Raw genomic sequence first — 20301 nt, forward strand, 5'->3', positions numbered from 1 at the left:
TATTATTATTGTGTTTTCATAAAAATTACGTTGAGACCAATTGGTGAAAAAGAATGACGATTAGGTTTAGATAAGGCAAGCCACAGTACGTGCAATACAAATAAAAATATAAATAAAATATGCTTGCTCATTAAACCTATGCAGTACCTTTTGACCGGCTATGATAACTTTGTCTCCAATGCGAAGTCCCATACTTGAAAGCTGGGCACGAGCTTTATCTGAAAGGAGACCCAGAGGTCGGCCCGGCAGAAGCGGGAGAAGAGCGTCGGGTCTGGGGAGGACCTCCTGCAGCAGTGTGCGCAGCTCTTTAGCCTGGACAGCGGCATCAGCTATTTCAAGAGGCATATCTAGAGGCTCTGGAACAACATCAGCAGGACACTGGCCCTTATCATTCTAAAAGATAAGAGAAGTAGCACGCTTGTTAAAAAGTTCAGTGAAAACATGTCTAAAAACGTACATAAATATATACATAAAAACATCCTAAATGAAATAGCAAAATGTTAAAGAGTTACTCTATCACACACAAAAAAGGCATTATTCACCTTTCTGTGTCGTTCCAAAATTTAACACAATTTAAGATATTCTTGATGAAAACCAGGAGGCTTATGACGGCCCCACTGACAGAAAAGTATGTCTTGTATGCATATTTATGCTTTGATTTGTACAAAAAGACTATATGTATTTGAATTTCAGCTGACACAAAAGTTTACGCTATCCAAAATGGTGCTACAACTACTGTACCCAATTGTTAAGTAAAGTTACGGTTGAGCCACTGATGGCAGATGTCTTTCATACTTTTCTGAATCTTTTATGGTGATTAATGACACAATCTTGGGGTGGAGTAACCCTTTAAATAAACTAAAGTGTTCTAGTAAGTTGCTGAGCCACAGTACAAGGCATAACAAAATCACCATAAAATAGGGAGAATGATGAATTTCAGGATGGATTTCCCTTACCAGGTCAGCTTTAAGGAAACCCCAGCTAACAAGCTACTTGTAATGTAAAGTAGTTAAGCTGCAGCCAAGCAAATATATAAAAAAAAAAAAAAAAAAAAAAAAAAAAAAAAAAAAAAGTTATCTGGATTCACTACCAGCATCTAACAAGTGTCTCACTATACTAAAGCCATTAAAGGAGAAATATTTTATTTTTATTTATTTATTTTTTTAAACTGTATTTTCATGATCGTTTTAATTAGAATCTCAATTAGGATGGCTACCTTTTTTTTTTTTTTTTTTTTTATTATTTTGTGATTCAAGAAATCAAAAAAAAAAAAATCTAGAAATTATATTAAACTAGACTGTGGGAAAAGATATCAACCTGTCTATTTTCATCATTTGGTTATTATTATTAAAAACAGTACAGAAATTATTTTATTTCGAGGGTGGCTTGGTGTAGCAGATATTAATAGACACATTCTTTAATCAAAAAGAACCTCCTATTGCAAAATGCTGCAGGCTGCTAGAGAGTTTACTACTGATTGCTGACATAAAATTGTCTTTTTTTAGTTCATAAAAATAGTAATTTAAATGCAATATTTAATCATGCTAAACTGCTGCCCGTTAAAGAAAAATGATTTTTACTCTAGCTACACTACTCTGTATAAAGCTCAGTTGTCATTTTATTAAAAATAAGTGTTAATGGTCATTACTATTTTCTTTTAGCGTCTGAAATATGCTGCGACTTATGTTCCAAAGCAGCTTATGTAATGCAATGCAATTAATGCAATTATAACATTAAACCTAAAAACACTTCAAATGAGAGAGGTTACATAAGCCCAAGTTTATTTCTATTTAAATAATTTATTTTTAGATTGGCATATACCAAAAATAAATAAATATATAAATATATAAATAAATATATATATATATATATATATATATATATATATATATATATATATATATATATATATATATATATATAATTCCACTATAATTTATGTTTGTTAAATTTAATTTAAAGTTAGAGGAACAAAAATACATGAGTTGTAATTATTATTATAACTTTATTTATTATTATTATTATTATTTTTTTACATTTATGCGTTTACATAATAATGTTTATTTACTTTCATGTAATATAACAAATGTAACTTCTATAAACAACTCAACGATGTGATTTTGACCTAGTGCAACTTAATTTCCGGAGAATACAGAAAATACTGGTGCAGGCTAAACTGAATAACTGAATGCAAAGACACGGCAAGGACTTGCACACTAGATAAAAATGTTTAACAGTATGTCTCATCAGCCCCCTCCGGCCAAACAGCTCGATGCCTCTACTGCAGCACAGCTCAACGCCATTTTTAAATGTATTACACAGCCAACTGCATGAGCAGTGGACTTCTTGTGTCCTTCTGTCTTATCCAACAATGTGTTGTGGCAGGCACCGAGCTGGAACCAGACAAGGAAGATGGCCAAAACAAATGTGTCGTCCTTGACATGGCTTGGCTGGCGAGCAGTAACTGTGTTTCGAATTTCTTCGGCCCATTGGCTCTCTGCGGGCTTTAGGCTTAATGTGCCTGCCCATCTTACCGGCCTCATACCCTGTGTTCATTAATATGTGAATGAGGGAGTCCATGTTTAGGACATCCATTTTGAGAGCCTCCCTGCATCGAGAAAAACTGAAAGGTTTTGATGTACCACACATTTCTTAAGACAGCAGGGTGCTGTGTCGGAGTTGCTTTCCATCTTCAGACACATATAAATGCAGAGCTCCTGACAAACGGAAACTTAGGGCTCTCGATTTGTAATGGGATCACAGATAAACAACACCGCTGGGTAATGTTTTGCCTCATGCAGTTCTATACATCAACTGAGTCTTTTACTAACTCAGCATGAGACAATTTCTCCATTCTAATATCTAGTAAGTGACCTACCTATGCAGCGTTTTAAGGGTCCATGGATGACCTTTAGTCAGAGGTAGAATAAAGTCGTTTTGGACAAATTATAATGAAGGATCAAATGTATTTATTACTTAATGCGATCACATAATGTATTAAGCCAAATTCAGTGAAGAAACAAATGGCAGACAAATTGTCTAAAATAGCCTTGTTAAGAATGTATATAACAACAAACTACTGGAGACCACAACAGAGACAGAAAATGAGTGCTTGCGTGAGAGGGTTAAGAAATACCCTCAACTGAATTTTTATCATTCATAATTTTTGGAGAGAAATTGCACCAACGCTTGATAAGGATGAAACCTTGTAGTGAGCTTTTGTTGACTGCTTGTTTTTGACTGGTACAAAAAAAAAAAAAAAAACTGGAAAAGTGAAGCCAAAATATCAAAAGTATACCAAAGTATCAAATTCCCACCAAACCCATATAAACCCAATCGAACGTTCGCAATAATGAAGCAACATTTTTTTAATAGTATGTAATAACTAACTAAACCTAAGCTTATTAAAACAAACAAACCACATGACAAATACTAAAAATTGTTGTTTGTCTCACAGACATACAAACATATCTACACAAATATCATTTAAATTACTTTTAAATAAACCAATTAAAACATATTTTTTCATCTAACATGTATAAAACGCGTGCACGTCCACTGTGGAGATGATATTCAGTCTTGTTGTATAAAAAAAAAAAAAAAGAGAAAACACTTATCAGTGAATTATTTTACTGCTGGGCAGGCCTAATGCTGTTTTTTTTCTCTTTCCTGAAGCATTCATAATCATTACGTTGGTGCACTGTGGCAAGCTTTATGTGTGCTGATAGACTACAGGAAATTGCAGGCTCATTATTATGAATCGCATGGTTTATTAATATAAATGGGCGTATTTAGTTATTAGTTACAATTAACTACTTTTAGTCGATCAGAAAAACCTTAAAGGGCAGAATTAGTGTTCAGTAAAATCTAATAAATTCAGCGTGTTACTTCTTTTTTATTTGTGAAGTTACTAGCATTGTTCTAATACATCAACATTTGCATATAAGCTAACATATAATGTCAAAAAAAATGTTTTGAGTTGACAACTCATTCAACTTAACATTTCAAATTTTCACTGTCTCAACTAGTTTGTAAGTTGACTGAACTGGAGTATTTGTTCCCACAACTTTACGAAAATGTGTTGAATCAATTCAATATCGACATATCACTTATCGTGAGATCTTGTGAAGACTTCTTCAGGCAGAAGACGTTCATCAGCCATCTTGAGCTTCTCCACAAAGTTAGGAAACAACAAACTAGCATTTTATAACATTATCTATGCCAGTGTTATTCTCGTAGCGTTATGAATCCTTTAAATACACGCGCAATTCCACTGTATTTTCCACATAAATATTGTAATACATACTCTGCGATGCGGTACTGAGCAGAATTTATCTGGAGAACGCTAAAAATATAGTTTGACATGTATTATTTGAGTCTGTGTCAGAGAACATTCAAACAGAGCGCGGGATGAAGCTCAACGGACAACTGTTTGGATTTAGAATTTATTATATATATATATTTTTTTATTTATTTATACTTGGCAGCGTTTTATAATCGTTAATAATTTATAAGATGTCCGTAAGATGCATTATACAAACTGTAGATGATAAATTAAGGAGTAAAAAAACAAGATAGTTACTCAAACTGTCGCTTTCTTTTAGTTAAAAACAACACATTACTTCAGAGTTTGAGGCGTGTACTTTTGATATTGCTCACAAGATGGGTCAGTTAAACTGTTTCTTCTCATTACTTTTTTTACAATTAAGTTATTTATTGAAGTGCCTCACGGAACTCATTGTAATGCTGTGTGAATATACGATTGTAAGTATATTGCACGCTACCAGTCAAAAGTTTTTAAACAGTAAAATTTTCAGTGTTTTGAAAGCATTACCTTCTGCTCACCAAGCCAGCAAAAGCTGTATTATTATTATTATTATTATTATTTTTTTTTTTTATATATATTTTAACATGTAATTTATTTTGCAATAATAGCATGTTAGATTAGCATTAGCATCTTGTTAGATTAGCTTTTTTGTTCTAATTTCATGCTTTAAGAAATTTAAAAGCCTTGTATGGATTGCAAAGTAACATAGTAAGCTTGGCATAACTTACACTGACAAGATTTTATTTATTTGTTGTTAACATGTTTCTAGGGTTTTCATGTTTATGATATTCTGGTATGACTGAAGATCAGCACATAATTCAACAATCTCGTAGATGGATCGCAGCACGTTTTGCTGTTGTATCAATCAAAGGAATATGCAAAAAAAATGAAAATAACTTCAACATAGTAAGTAGATGTATTCACTTTAAGTCTGTAAGCTTTATGGCCTTAAGGCACATTTTAAGGCTTCTCTTTGTTTTTATTAAATCACACAGGTGACGAGCGGCCAGTGATCCGCTTCCAGAAAACACCGGAGGTGCTACGGTAAAACACGCCGTTAGGCCTACCCATCTGAAACATTGTGAGTATAATGACTATTACGACAACAATCTTAACGCATACATTAAACAAGCAATGCACAGTTCTGTGATCTGTTTTGCTGGACGATTTGTTTCTTTTCCCAAAACCTCGCTGTCTCACCCTCTATATTCACAGATTTATGTTATTTGTGTTCACGTCTAATCACTGCTTTCTCATCTCTTACTGTGGTAAACACGCGGGGGAAATGTAATATTTTCGTAGTCATGAATTAAGACTTGTTACTATCACTTAGATTGTTCTTGCGTTTAAGTTAAATCATGGATTTTCTAGGGAAAAGTCACAAATAAATGTTTTAAAACTAATTAATACGTTTTAAGAATGACCTGTATCTGTATATACCTATATATAAATAACCTATATCTGTTCTTGACACACCAAACACTGACAGTAAGCCTAAACTTCACAAATACTATAAACTGATTGCTCAAATTTGATTGGTTAATCACAATGTTGTTCCAGGGTCGACAAAGAACTTGATCCACTAACATGTCGCACTTGGTAAAATTAGGTTCTGCAAGGTAGCTAGGTTTAAGCTACAGGTGAGAAAAAAAAAATGTGCAAACACGCACTCCCCGAACCCTCACTTTGGTCTTTTTTTTTTTTTTAGCTGAATCACAGAAAATTGAAAGGGTTGCGACTCTGTTCGTCAGGCCAAAAAAATATCCGAGAGATGGATGATGTAGGCGCACACTGATGGGAGATATGCTGACTGTTGGTCTGAATGTCCTGACAAGTAGCACCTTTCTAACCCGTGCTTAGGTTGTATCCTCGTCAGCTGAAGTTAATACTGAACTGCATCCAAAGCAATGCTAAATAAATGTTTATCACCATCATCTTGACAGGAGTTTGTTTGCATGACAGCGGTACTCTGCACATAGACAGCTGAAAAATCCTTTGTAGAAATGTCGATTGCTATGTCCTTAAAATATGGTAATTTATACAATAATCAGAGGTTTACATGCACTGCTCGTCTTCTAATCCATACCCCTGTATAGTAAATCATGCATAAATCCAAACAGACACGCAAAGCATAACCGCAAACATGAACGCGCACACAGTGCTGAATCATCATTTCGTGTCACCAATTGAAAGCATCTTCTGTTGAGGAGGCCGGAAGGGTTCGCTAATAACGAAACGATGCTTAGAAGATAAAGTTCTCGAAGCTCTGTGTTGGCATGGCCAAAGCAAGCTAGAAAATACAAGCCACGGTACCGTCTTTTAAAAAAAAAAAAAAAATGTAATTAGCTTGAAACGGCTCATTGCCTCAATCACTGCTTTATGTAATGTAGGAATTTCCACAATTAAAGGCGATATTTGATTATGCTCCTCTGGTATCAAAGAGCAAACAACAAAATGATATTTTTTTGAAACTGAAGCTGACACTGCACCTTAAAAAAAGAAAAAAGGAAAAAAATAGGGTTCAGCCTATTTCTTTAATGCGTCTCTTTCCACTGCACAAGACTGCACCCTAGTGGTGAGAAAAAGCATCTGCAGGAAGATCAGCTACTCCGTTTTAGCTGTTTCAGTAGAGCTCCATGTCTGTTGGATAAAGGATGACTCACTGGATCATATAATTCCACTGGCAGGCGTATGAAATAATATCGTAAGAAACAGCGGACGTAAATGAAGCAAAAAAAAAATAGATATATAAATATATATACAAAACCTATTTGAAAGAGTCCAAAGGATAAATGTGCTGTTTAAAAGTTTCTGATCAATGTTAAAGCGAAACAGGTGTAATTAAGTGACGGTGAGCAACGATAGTTTGACAACTCGTATCCCACATATTCTACCTTTGTTTCCAATTGTCAGTGTTGTTGCTTGGCAACAAGGCATATTTTTATGGCTAAACCTCAGCTGCTCCAGAACATTCTCCACAGACACGAAAGTCTGCCAAGCCTGTTGTTACGACGTTATCAGATGATTTGATGTTTGTTTCCCCCGCGCTGACGATATCTCTATTAGAGTGCCGGTTGAGAAACAAAAACCGACCTCAAAAAGCATCTCCTGACTGACGAGCAATGGACAGATGCCCAGAGAAAAACACTGGCAACAAACAAGCCGCACTACTGGCAGAGATAACGCGGGGTAAAAAATGAAGGATGGAAAACTCTGGCTGCCTCACAACACAGAAGAAAAAACAGCAAAAGTCGAGCATCACGCCAGTTCCTATTTTATGTTCTGGCAGAAGAGCCGATAAACCCTTTACATGCAAACAAACCTCTCGCAGTACTAAAAGGCCCGCTGAACCGAAATGCATGCATTTTACAAAAGTTTAAATAATATCAATAATTCAGTGACATCTGGTGTTTGCGAGGAGAATGACCCCTGGAGGTGATGCACCGTGAGTGTAAAATGAGTTTAGGGAGAGAAATAAGCATGGCTAATTTACCGCTGTGCTGATGGGACAGACTGAAAGGAAAATAATAAAGCTGGCTGTGAATGTGCGAGCATCAGCCTGACCCCGTGTGCTCACTTAATATACCCATTTATCCATCAAACGAACCGCACAACCATCCATTGAAATAAACAATGTAGACTTTTTTTCCCACCAGAGTACATACATACAGTCACACAATCATTTATTTGTTTGATTTTATTTTTGAAAAAAATAATCACTAATATCATTTTTATCATTATTAAAATATTATTATTATTATTAAAATCTACTTCCCTACACGTTGAACATTTTAAAAACATGTATAAACAACAACAATAATAATAATAATAATAATACATGTATAACAAAATATTATATTATTTAATTTTATTGTAATTGAATTAAACAATTATTTTTATTAATATTATTATTAGCAGTAGTAGCAGTATTACAAACTATTTGTTTTTATTAAATGTATTATTATTCTATAAATTTACTATTATTATTTTTTTAATTATTTTATTTATTATTACTAATATAATTATTTTTAATATTTTACTTCACCTTCAAAACTGGTCTACGTTAGGGCATGATGTAGACCATATTTAAAACTAGTTTTGCAGATAGTTCTTATGCATAGTAAACTTGTGCAGTAAGTCCTGCGCCACAGCTCCAACATGAGAAAATGGGTAAATAAAATAAAATAAACACTTTTTTAAACACAGCTGAATTTTAAATAGCTCCGTTAGTAGCTATAAAGAAAATCACAAACCCTAAAAGCAGGGTTGGCTCCCAGCTCTAGCAGACACTTCACTGCAGAGGTGCACAGGTTGGAGGCGGCGATGTGCAGCGCAGTGCCGAAGTCAAAATCGCTACAGGTCGCATCCGCCTCTGAAACCCAACACACAGACATCTTCGCACAAGCACTTTGAGTTTGCCACGAGATTCAAACTGCAATTCGATTCCCACAGTCATCCCATTATCTCCCCTCACCTCCCGGCTGTGGCGCCTGCAGGACCACGGATGAGAGGAGGGACGTCGAAATACGCGGCGTAGTGGAGAGCGTTCATGTTCGTCCAACGGCTGCGCAAGGACGGCTCAGCTCCCAGCGACAACAGCTGACGGGCGAAACTGGCCGCACTCTCAGCATCACCTGAAATCAGACGCGAACGTTTGCTCCGTGCTGTGCTGGATCACCGATCTGTCCTTCGGATTTCTACCGATGTAAACTATCACAAAGAAACGTTAATTACGAATACAAACTCACCTATTCCTGGAGCTCCTGCCTTGCAGCAGTAGTGCAGTAAAGTCATGTCAGTGAGTCCGTCTCTGTCATTGACACCACAGCCTCTTTTCAGAATCTGCAATACAAAGAAAAACTCACTTGAATACATACAGCAAGGACAACCTGCTAAAGATTTCATGTTGACAGAGACGCGCGCGCCGTCTGCAAAGAAAATATTTCAGTCAACAGAGCCCGACACTCAGGGAGGGGGAGAGTGTGGGTATGTTTTATGACAGCTGCGAGAAAACATGAAATTGAAATTGACCCCGTTTGGATGTTAAATGTCCCTGGCCTTGTTAAGCACAATACATCAGTGCGTGTTATTCAGAAGAAAAAGAAAAGTTTGTTTTCACAATTTTTCATCAAAATGTAATTGCATTCCCTCCTCTGAACATTCTTTTTTTTTTTTTTCTGGAAAAATAAATATACCAATTAGACTCTCACGTCTGAAGAAGCAGTGAATGTTTCTTGCGTTAAATTAACATTGCTGCAGGGTTTCCAGGGTGTTACCGCAGCCCAAATCTTTAGGTTTCTTTTTTTTTTTTTTTTTTCAAAACCTAGGAAGCTGCAGGCTGTCATGACTTCAGTCTGATCAGTTTGTTTTTGTTGTTCTGTCAAACAGTCTGCCATGTGCTTGTGTTTCCCCGCCCCATCGTCATCTGATTAATCACTAAATTAGCTGCCTTCTCACCTGTGGCTCATTAGCTCCTTAACTGCTCCCCCTACTTAAGCTCCCTTTGTTTGCAGTCTTGTGTCTGACCGTTGTGGTGTGAGGATGCTGCAAGCGTATCCAGTCCTGTCCTGTCTTGTCAAGTCTGTGTAGGCTCCAAGTTTAGCTAGTGTTTTTTAGTTTTTTCCTCTCTTTGCTTGCTCTGCCTTTTTGTTTTCTCCAGACCTCTGATCCCCTGTGCTGGGCCTGGTTCTTCCGGTGCTGTGTTGGCAGCTCGTCCTCACCTGATCCTGGGGATCTTACGCTGGAATCGAGCAGCAGGACTATGTAGAGACTCGTTATCAAGTTCCCGTTTTCTTATGCTCCCTGCCTAGTGGAGTGACTGGAGGCCGTTTTGATTTTCCTGCTGAAGTCAAGTTTTCTGTTCCTCTGCCCCAGTCGAGTTTTTGTTCAAAGACTACAAATAAATTAAGTTGATCCTGCAACTGAATCCGTGTTCGTTCCTGACAGAACGGTCAGACCAAAGATGGATTCAGCAGGAGAAGACCAAGTCAGGACTGCTGTGACGCAACAAGGTATTCTCCTTGGCCAGCATGCGACTCAAATTACGGTTACCTCAAGAGATGTCGACCTTCTGACAACCCAAGTTGCTGAGCTCAGTGCAAGGGTGCAAGAACTCCAGCAAGAGGCCCAGGCCACCCGCTCTGCTGCCGCCCAGGCATACTTTTCACCTCAGGCCGGTCCAGAACCCCATGCCAATAGTCCTCCTCCCTATGACGGGGATCCTAATTGCGTGCCGGGCCTTCCTGTCCCAGTGTTCCCTGGTCTTTGCACTCCAGCCCGCCGTTATGCCACAGAGGAGTCTCAGGTGGCATTCGTGATCACCCTCCTTAAGGGGAGGGCTCGTGACTGGGCAACTGCCGTTTGGGATGCTCGTGCCCCTTTCTGTGCCACTTTAGGATTCCGGCCGAAATGATTAAGCTGTTCGATCGATCAGCACAGGGGGAGGAGGCAGCCTCCCAGCTGGTGCGATTGAGGCAGGATGGTGGGTCGGTCACAGACTACTTCATCCGATTTAGAACACTGGCAGCCACCTGTGACTGGAATGAGGCTGCCTTGCGAGCCAGGTTTCGGGAGGGGCTGAACGATGAGATCCAGGATGAGATTGTCACCCATGAACTGCCTCGTGATCTCGACTCCCTGGTGGAACTGGCTCTGCGTGTGGAGGGGCGTCTTCAGCTTCGCCGTCAGCGGTGGACTGCCCAGCCTTCCCGGACCTTGGAAGACAGAGCACCCAACTTCACCCTCGCCACCTCACTCCCTACAGCCGACCCCGAACCCATGCAGGTGGGCGCGCCGCCTTTCTGCCAAGGAGAGGCAGGATCGACTGACTTCGAGGGCTCTGCCTATACTGTGGGAAGCCAGGACACAGAGCCATCCGGTGTCCTTTAAAAGCCGGGGCCCATCAGCAAGTCGGGGAATTCTGATGGGCGTTTTTCCATGTTCCGAGTCCCCAAAGTCTCGTACCCTGCTTCCGGTGTCCATTCGTTTCCAGGATTCCGTCCACTCTTGCCCAGCTCTGGTGGATTCGGGAGCTGAGGGCAATTTTTTGGATGCCTCAGTCGCTGCACAGTGGGGCATTCCCGCCATTCCTCTCCCCTTCCCCATTCCTGTCCGCTCTCTCAATGGCCTCCTTCTCTTCTCCATCACTCATTCCACTCCCTCAGTAAGTCTAGTGGTCTCTGGCAATCACCGTGAGGTAATTGAGCTGTACCTTCTTGACTCCCCGGGAGCCCCTGTTGTCCTGGGGCACCCGTGGTTGGCGCAGCACAAGCCTCACGTGGATTGGTCAGGTAATTCTGTGCTATCTTGGAGTCAGTCTTGTCTTGCTTCGTGTTTGGGTGCTGCCTTGTCTCCTGTCTCTGTGTCTTCTGTGTTTCAGACGGAGTCCGCTGATCTCTCTGGGGTCCCGGCGGAGTACCATGATCTTTGTCGGGTCTTCAGTAAGTCTCGAGCCACATCCCTACCTCCTCACCGGCCGTACGACTGTGCCATCGATCTCCTCCCAGGCACTTCGCCGCCTAGAGGGCGTTTGTACTCCTGTCTAGTCCTGAAAGAGAGGCCATGGACAAGTATATCAAGGAGTCCTTAAATGCCGGCCTCATCCGACCCTCTTCCTCACCTGCTGGTGCTGGGTTCTTCTTCGTTAAGAAGAAGGATGGCTCCCTGCGTCCTTGCATCGACTATCGAGGCCTGAATGACATCACCATAAGAAACCGGTATCCTCTACCTCTGATGTCCTCTGCCTTTGAGTTATTACAGGAGCCAAGGTCTTTACTAAACTAGACCTCCGCAACGCCTATCATTTGGTCCGCATCCGTGAGGGGATGAGTGGAAGACAGCCTTTAACACCCCTACGGGACACTTTGAATACCGGGTCTTACCCTTCGGGCTTACCAATGCCCCAGCTGTCTTCCAGGCCCTGATCAATGACGTGTTGAGGACATGGTAAACAGGTTTGTCTTTGTGTATCTTGATGATATTCTCATCTTCTCCCCTCGTTGCAGGTACACACTCAACACGTTCGTCCAGGTGCTACAACGGCTGCTGGAGAACCAGCTTTATGCCAAGGCGGAGAAGTGTGTGTTCCACGCCAAGTCAGTTTCGTTCTTGGGGCATATTATTTCAGCGGAGGGGATTAAAGCCGATCCTGCCAAGACAAGAGCCGTGGCCGAGTGGCCAACCCCGATTCTCGGAAGGCACTGCAGCGGTTCCTGGGCCGCCAACTTCTATAGGCGATTCATCCGGAACTTTGGCCTGGTCGCTGCACCCATACGGCACTTACCTCACCTAAAGTATCGTTCAGGTGGAGTTCTCAGGCTCAGGAGGCCTTTGATGTTCTTAAGTCCCGTTTCATCTCTGCTCCTGTTCTTTGTCTTCCAGATCCTGAGCGTCAGTTTATTGTTGAGGTAGATGCCTCAGAGGTCGGGGTAGGCGCGGTTCTATCCCAACGGTCCCCTGGAGATGAGAAGGTGCACCCATGTGCGTTTTTCTCTCACCGCCTGAGCCCTGCAGAGCGAAACTATGACATAGGTAACAGGGAGCTGCTGGCAGTCAGGCTGGCTCTGGGGGAGTGGCGCCAGTGGCTGGAGGAGCTGCGCAGCCCTTCTTGGTATGGACGGATCATAAGAACCTGCAATATATCCGTTCGGCCAAGAGGTTAAATGCTCGCCAGGCTCGCTGGGCACTCTTCTTTGGGCGGTTTAACTTCTCCCTCTCGTATCGGCCGGGTTCTAAGAACACTAAGCCTGATGCCCTCTCTCGTCTGTTTGAGGTTCCTGGGAGGGATTTGGATCCCGATACCATTCTCCCTAAGGGGGTGGTTGTGGGGTCCCTCTCCTGGGACATCGAACAGCGAGTGAGAAAGGCCGGACGGGAGGGAGAGGCGCCAGAGGGGTGCCCGGAGGGTCGGTTATTTGTGCCGGCTGCTCTGCGTCCTAAGGTTCTCCAGTGGGGTCATGAGTCCAGGGTAGCCTGTCACCCAGGTGTTCGGAGATCGCTGGCTACCATCCGTCAGCGATTTTGGTGGCCATCCATGGCTTCCGATGTCAGGCAGTTTGTGTTGGCTTGCTCGGTGTGTGCTCAAAATAAGACTTCTAACCAGTCTCCTGTTGGTCTGTTGCAGCCCCTGCCCATTCCCTCTCGTCCTTGGTCACACCTGGCCCTTGACTTTGTCTCTGGTCTTCCCCTTCGAGAGGCAACACCGTGATACTGACAGTGGTGGATCGCTTCTCTAAAGCGCCCATTTTATCCCTTTGCCCAAACTCCCTTCCGCCAAGGAGACCGCACAGGTGGTGGTGGACCACGTTTTCGGATTCATGGCCTTCCGGTAGATGTGGTCTCCGACAGAGGACCACAATTTGTCTCCGGTTTTGGAAAGAGTTCTGTAGACAGATCGGGGCCTCTACGAGTCTGTCTTCAGGTTTTCACCCCCAGACCAATGGGCAGTCCGAGCGAGCCAACCAGGATCTCGAGAGAGCTCTCCGCTGTATGGCATCACACAGTCCGAGCTCCTGGAGCCAGCAGCTACCGTGGGTCGAATATTCCCACAATTCCCTCCCTGTAGCGTCCACAGGTATGTCCCCCTTTCAATGTTCTATGGGTTATCAACCACCCCTTTTCCCCACTCAGGAACCCGAGGCTGCGGTCCCGTCTGCCTTGGCCTTCGTCCGTCGGTGTCGTCGCACCTGGAGGAGGGCTAAGGAGGTCTTGGCCCGGCTTCCAGACGGACCAAAGCAGCGGCTGATCGTCACAGGACTCCTGCTCCTCAGTATGTGTGTGGTCAGAAGGTATGGCTTTCCACCAAGGACCTGCCTCTCCGGTGCCTTCTACGCAAGCTGGCACCCAGGTTCATTGGCCCATATCCTATCACCAAGGTTCTGAGTCCAGTGGCGGTGCGGCTCAAGCTTCCCCACACTCTTGGTCGGGTCCACCCTGTCTTTCATGTGTCCAGGGTTAAGCCTGTGTTTCGTTCCCCCCTTAATCCTGTGAGGTCTACCCCGACTCCCCCTCCCCCCCGCATAGTGGATGGTACTCCAGTGTACACTGTGAGAAAGCTCCTGGATGTTAGACGCCGTGCGTGGTCGGGTTTCCAGTTTCTGGTGGACTGGGAGGGCTACGGACCGGAGGAGAGGAGTTGGATACCGGCCCGGGACATTCTGGATCAGACTCTGGTTGAGGACTTCCGCGACGGCAGGTGGGCTCCCCTGGGGCGCCAGGTGGCGCTCCTGGGAGGGGGTACTGTCATGACTTCAGTCTGATCAGTTTGTTTTTGTTGTTCTGTCAATCAGTCTGCCATGTGCTTGTGTTTCCCGCCCCATCGTCATCTGATTAATCACTAAATTAGCTGCCTTCTCACCTGTGGCTCATTAGCTCCTTAACTGCTCCCCTACTTAAGCTCCCTTGTTTGCAGTCTTGTGTCTGACCGTTGTGGTGTGAGGATGCTGCAAGCGTATCCAGTCCTGTCCTGTCTTGTCAAGTCTGTGTAGGCTCCAAGTTTAGCTAGTGTTTTTAGTTTTTTTCTCTCTTTGCTTGCTCTGCCTTTTTGTTTTCTCCAGACCTCTGATCCCCTGTGCTGGGCCTGGTTCTTCCGGGTGCTGTGTTGGCAGCTCGTCCTCACCTGATCCTGGGGATCTTACGCTGGAATCGAGCAGCAGGACTATGTAGAGACTTCGTTATCAAGTTCCCGTTTTCTTATGCTCCCTGCCTAGTGGAGTGACTGGAGGCCGTTTTGATTTTCCTGCTGAAGTCAAGTTTTCGTTCAAAGACTACAAATAAATTAAGTTGATCCTGCAACTGAATCCGTGTTCGCTCCTGACACAGGCAACATTTAAAAAAATATTGAAAAGCTATTGAAGCTATTGGGGAAAAATCTAACGATACATTTAGCATGGTCTATGATTTTCTACACTTATTAAGAGCATTAGAGTAGGGCACATTGGGGCGAGAAGGGCAGCGGTAGAACAGGTGCTTTTGAGTCAATTTTCTTTTAAACCACTAGGTGTCCTAAAAACTCACTGCAGCAATTTCCTAAACGGCTCCATTACATTATGATCTTGAAAACTTGAAAACCCAGGCATATTTGTATTTAATTATTATTATTTAGTTAATTTTCATTTAATACATTTTTCAGATTTAATAAAATGTTATTATTATTTTCATATTATATTTTTATGAAGCGCTTTTTCTGCGAAGGCATTTCATTATTGAATCCAGAGACGCCAAACCATTATATTTAAAATATGTTGTAGTAAATGACTATTGGATCTCGCTCGTGCACAGTAATTTTATTTATTTTATTCTTTCTTTTATTTAACTAAATTGTATTTATTTTTTTAAATAAATACATTTTAATGACTTTCATTGTTTTAAACTAATATTAACCAAGCTGAGATGTAAAAGCACCCTCATCACATTAATATAGAATAAAAAGAAATGTTGGCCACTAGCTGATATTAAATTAGTAATGCTTATTTTATTTTAATGCTTATATTATATATATATATATATATATATATATATATATATATATATATATATATATATATCACTTTTATTGCATGCCAGCTGATTAAAAATATTTAGGGTTAGGGTTAGGGTTAGGGTTAATAAATAAATATTAAATGTTTAGAAAATAAAAAAATGTATGTTCAGTTTCATATATCATCGGTAAAAATGCTGAGAATGAGACTCAGAATCACTCTCACCTCGTTGCCAATGAGACTAATATTTCGCTGAACTTGGGGAACCCACTGTCTGAGAACAGCGAAGAGCTCAGGGACAGTGGTCCGCGGATCCAGCAGAACCTCCCGACACAGAGGATCATTTGGGTCAAAGAAAGAGAACTCTGCAAAACAGAACAGTCAAATCTGTAAACTCTCTACATCAACCCCAGAAACAAAAAATCTGCATCAGTCAGTATAATTTATCCATTTAAAAATCTATTTATTTTGATTTATCCATGCTGAGCATGCTAAAGCCCGATGACTCAAATTCAGTTAAACAGCTCAGTTTGAAGTGAATTAAAGTGAAGTGTGAGAGTGAATGAGAAGCCAGTACAGAGAGGGAATGATGTATCAGTGCTGACAGGCAGAAAATTGGAAAAGAATTTCTGTGACCTTGTCAATACTTCACTTTTACAGCAGCTTAAGCAAAGTCCACAATTTAGGGTCTAAACTTTGCTTCATAAATAAAGCTACACTTCGGAAAACAGCTAAATAAGTTGTTTGTTTATAGCCCAGGCCATCTCTTGAACAGAAATATAAATAAATCCATCGCTGTACAGCCGCAGACGGAGTTTGATGAGATAAATAACCAGAGTGTCAGCATTTTTGGTGTGACCTACATAAAAGCTTGCACGAGAACACTTTCGCAGGGGCTTAATGTCAAACTGAAAGCGAAACGGCATTTCGTGAGTGATGCAAGTGTACAGATCCACGCGCTCACCGCAGTCTGAAGGCATGGGCGCTGAGGCCACCTGATGGATCACCGCTTCTCAGAGTAACGGGAAATAATGCTGTAGCGTCCCAGAACAGAGTCTCCCTCTGAAGACTCCTCAGCACATCCTCCTTGGTCATTTCCAAGTCACCTCCTAAACACAAAAAAATATTCAACAAACGCATGAATATTCAGGGTAACACTTTCTACTAAAAGAAAGTAAATTTGAAACTACATGTCATTAGAATATAAGTAGACTTTATGCTTAATAACTACTAACACTTGATTTTGATGGGTCCAAAAGATACTGAAACTTTGCAAGTACATGTTAACTTATTCTACTAACTCTAAACCTACACTACTAGTTAATAGAGATTTAGTTACAAAGGTACTTCTAGTTAGAAGAATGTCTAAAGTGGACCATCAAGTGTAACCATATTCGCATCTGTGGAAATGTTATGAAAAGGCTTTAAAAAAAAAAACTAACAATGATAACAATGAACTATTAAAAATAGTAATAAAGTAATATATATTAAAATGATATTCAGTATGAAAGGTGAAAAAAAAAAAAAGAGAATAAATAAATAATGCGGTGGCATTGATACAAGCTATGCACAAGTGAATCTGAAATATTTGCAGTTTGGGGTCCGTAAAATATTTAAAAGAAAGATAAAAGATAAGATGAAATGAAAGAAAGATAAAATAAGTATCTTGTGCTCGCAAGTTACCATTTATTTGATCAAAAATAAATAAAATAAAATAAAAGTAAAACAGCGATAGCACCATAGCATTCATTACTATTTATTATCATCAAATACTGTTTAAAAGTTTTCTATTCAACTATATTTGAAACTTAAACTTAATTTATTATGTAATGTATTCAGCAGCTATTACTCCTTATATTTTATTTAACTTACCAAAAAAATCTGCCTGGATAAGATCAAGTAACACCAAATGTTTCTTTTTTTTTTTTCTTTAAAAGGCATTGATATGCTCTAAAATGTCACACTAAGGTAAAATTATGCCTAAAATCTATCCATCCATCCATCAAATTACAATCATGATATATGGTATAATCATAAATAAAGACATACGGGTTCAGAACAGCATGACGGTGAGTGAATAATGCGCTTGAATTTTTTGGGGTGTTGTTTTAAAATGGCTGTCAGTGTGCATGGGGGTATTACACGTCCATCCACAATTATGTGACGTCCAACGCTGTCTTCATTAATTAAGATTTTTTTTTTTGGCAAATGTAGATATAAGTAATTAACTGAGATCAAATTAAATAATAAACATATGTAATTGATTCCATTAAAATCAAAATTGACAGGACGGGTTATTAATAAAGCCATCAGCGGCTGAGACTCAATTTACAGACATTAGGCTCACGGCCTCATCCTGGGCCACAGCACACTGAATTGCAAAGCTGCCTAAAATAAAATAAAACGTCACACTCACACAGTTTTGGGTGTAATAAAAGACCCTTATTCTCCAGCCAGACAAAGAAAAAGACACAAAGAACAAGGAACACACAACGCTCACCATTGCGGTATTCTGAATGTCTGTTTAATGTTTGCTTAATAACCGCCATTTTGGTAGTTACTGGCCAAAAACATACCCTACCCTGCCTAAAAAAGCAATGGAAGCCTAATAGAAACTATCAGAAATTCTATTGCTTTTCATTAAAATACCACTTTTCCAGTAAAACCATTACAAAATTATTTTTTGTAGTGTGTTTTGGGCACTTTTCCATAAGGATTTAGGTTTCCACCAATCAATGCGCACTAAAACGCAAAGTTGCAACCATGTGACTGAGTGATTTGAATAAGCTTTGCAGGTGGCACCCTAAGTACAAGTTGGCTGGTTCATTGATGCATGTAAATTAAAAAATAAGCATTCGTTTGCTGTGAGTTTTAAGTTTGACAGAAGAAATAAACTTAAAGTAACAAGAAAGCTTGACTGGCACTCAAGTTAGATTAAAAAGGTTAAAAAATTCAAATTCTGTCACAATTTATTTAGCATTATATTGTTTCGAACCAAACAAGTATTTGTGGAAGGAATTTTGCTAACACTTTATTTTGATGGTCACTTATGAAGATTCTATATAAGCAGACTGTCTGATAATTAAATGATAAGCCTTTATTGTGATGATCTACCAACCATAACTAGATTTTCAAGAACATGTCAAGTTATTCTAATCCTAACCCTACCATTCTTCTAATAATCTACCAACACTCTAATAAAAGTTAGTCAACATGTAGGTGCAAAGTTACTTATTGGCAACAGAATGTTTATAAGGGACCATTAAAATAAAGTGAAACTATAGAATGGGTTCATGAATGACATTCAAAACATCTGACTTTCTGCTCTACAGGAAAAAACATGCATCAAGTAACACACTTTTAAATTGCTGCATAAAAGAATCTTGACTGCTGCAGAATTAAAAGCACCTAATTTAAAAGTTCAGAAATTGTAATTATGTTATAATATATTTAACATTTTATTCAACCTCATCCTCTTTTAAGCTGAAATGACTTTCTTTTGTGAAAGTGTATGTTGTGGAAAGTATATTATTGCTTTTTCTCTCCACATGATGATAATCAATGAGGTTCAAAATATCTACTTTAGGTTAGGTTTAGGAGGTTATCCAGGTGTGGAATGAGGGTGTGTGAATGATGACAGATTTATTTGTTGGCACCTACAGAGCATAAATGCATAAACTTATATAAAATTATGAGAGAAGAGAGAAGAGAGAGAGAGAGAGAGAGAGAAAGAGAGAGAGAGAGAGAGAGAGAAAAGAGAGAAGAGAGAGAGCGAGAGAGAGAAAAGAGAGAAGAGAGAGAGAGAGAGAGAGAGATCGGTTTGCATGAATATCAATTCACAATAAGCAAATGCAAACAAAACACATTTAAATCAAAATGAACAAAGTCTTCCATGTGTAAGCGTGATACTGAGCATTCGAACATAAATAAACAAAAACTTTTGAATAATGTCAGATGCGTGTGCTTTAAGGATTTCTCATTTCAGTTTAAAATTCATTAAAATATTCATAATCATAATTACTGTTTATTTTATTTCAAGCCTTGACTTAACTTACAGTGAGAGCCTGTGTGAACTTCATCTCTACAGAAATATGCAGCTCATCTCCTCTGAAACACTGTGCCACCATTAGAATTGCATGACAACCACCGACAACCATTATTTGCCATTACAGAATTATGTTAATTACAAACAAACAACACTCACAGTGCCTGCAGAGTGAAAACACCCTAAACGACTAAATGCTCCTCTAACATAGTTCTAGGGTTTAAAAACAAAGACAACCGCACAATAGTGCTGCAGACATGACAATACTAAAATACAAAACCAGACTAAACAAAGACAGCTTTTTAAGTTACATATTTAATCTGTTACATAAGGGACTTCTAGGTATTAAGAGCACTTTTTGTTACTAGTGCCTTTGTTGTTTTGTTTGTTAGGCCAGCTGGGCCGCTGCACTAAACTTGAACAATAAAAAGTTTGATTCCATCGGAAAAACA

At 40.0% G+C, this 20301-nt stretch overlaps 1 pseudogene; it reads right to left on the reverse strand.

Moving 5' to 3' along the window:
- LOC122334866 overlaps positions 1-16902 on the reverse strand; it is a 36506-nt pseudogene extending 19604 nt beyond the window's left edge.
- Positions 16903-20301: the final 3399 nt, after the last annotated feature.

The sequence above is a fragment of the Puntigrus tetrazona genome, unplaced genomic scaffold, assembly GCF_018831695.1.
Source record: "Puntigrus tetrazona isolate hp1 unplaced genomic scaffold, ASM1883169v1 S000000657, whole genome shotgun sequence".
Taxonomy (NCBI): Eukaryota; Metazoa; Chordata; class Actinopteri; order Cypriniformes; family Cyprinidae; genus Puntigrus; species Puntigrus tetrazona.